Source organism: Penaeus vannamei, chromosome 29 (assembly GCF_042767895.1).
Source record: "Penaeus vannamei isolate JL-2024 chromosome 29, ASM4276789v1, whole genome shotgun sequence".
NCBI lineage: Eukaryota > Metazoa > Arthropoda > Malacostraca > Decapoda > Penaeidae > Penaeus > Penaeus vannamei.
Window position 1 is genome coordinate 31,551,969 of NC_091577.1, and position 316 is coordinate 31,552,284.

At 28.5% G+C, this 316-nt stretch overlaps 1 protein-coding gene across 1 annotated transcript in view; it reads right to left on the reverse strand.

Annotated features, from left to right (window-relative positions):
• Positions 1-316, reverse strand: part of LOC113801957 (uncharacterized) — a gene marked incomplete in the record, with an annotated part of 239,312 nt that continues 238,996 nt past the window's right edge. Inside the window, 1 exon segment of the mRNA XM_070142712.1 lies at positions 1-316. This exon segment is cut by the window's right edge and continues 600 nt beyond it.

The window sequence follows — 316 nt, forward strand, 5'->3', positions numbered from 1 at the left end:
TTAATATTAAGTATGCTTAATTTAGAATTAACCTGCAGAAATACTTGCAACATAAGCTACTTAAACATAACTGCAGCTTGCTTTTATAAATCGTGATTCTATCCAAATATATTTTCTGTCGCTATCAAATTATTCAATTATGAGGAATCAGGAATTTCCCCTTTCACTTTACGAGAGATCTTTTTTATATGTTCGAAATAATGCAGATGATTAACATATTCCTATTCAAAACTTGACACAAAATACACTTGCATCAAAGAATATTCATTGTTAGTAAGCTCATATACCTTGAAAGACATAGTGTTATTCTTATTAG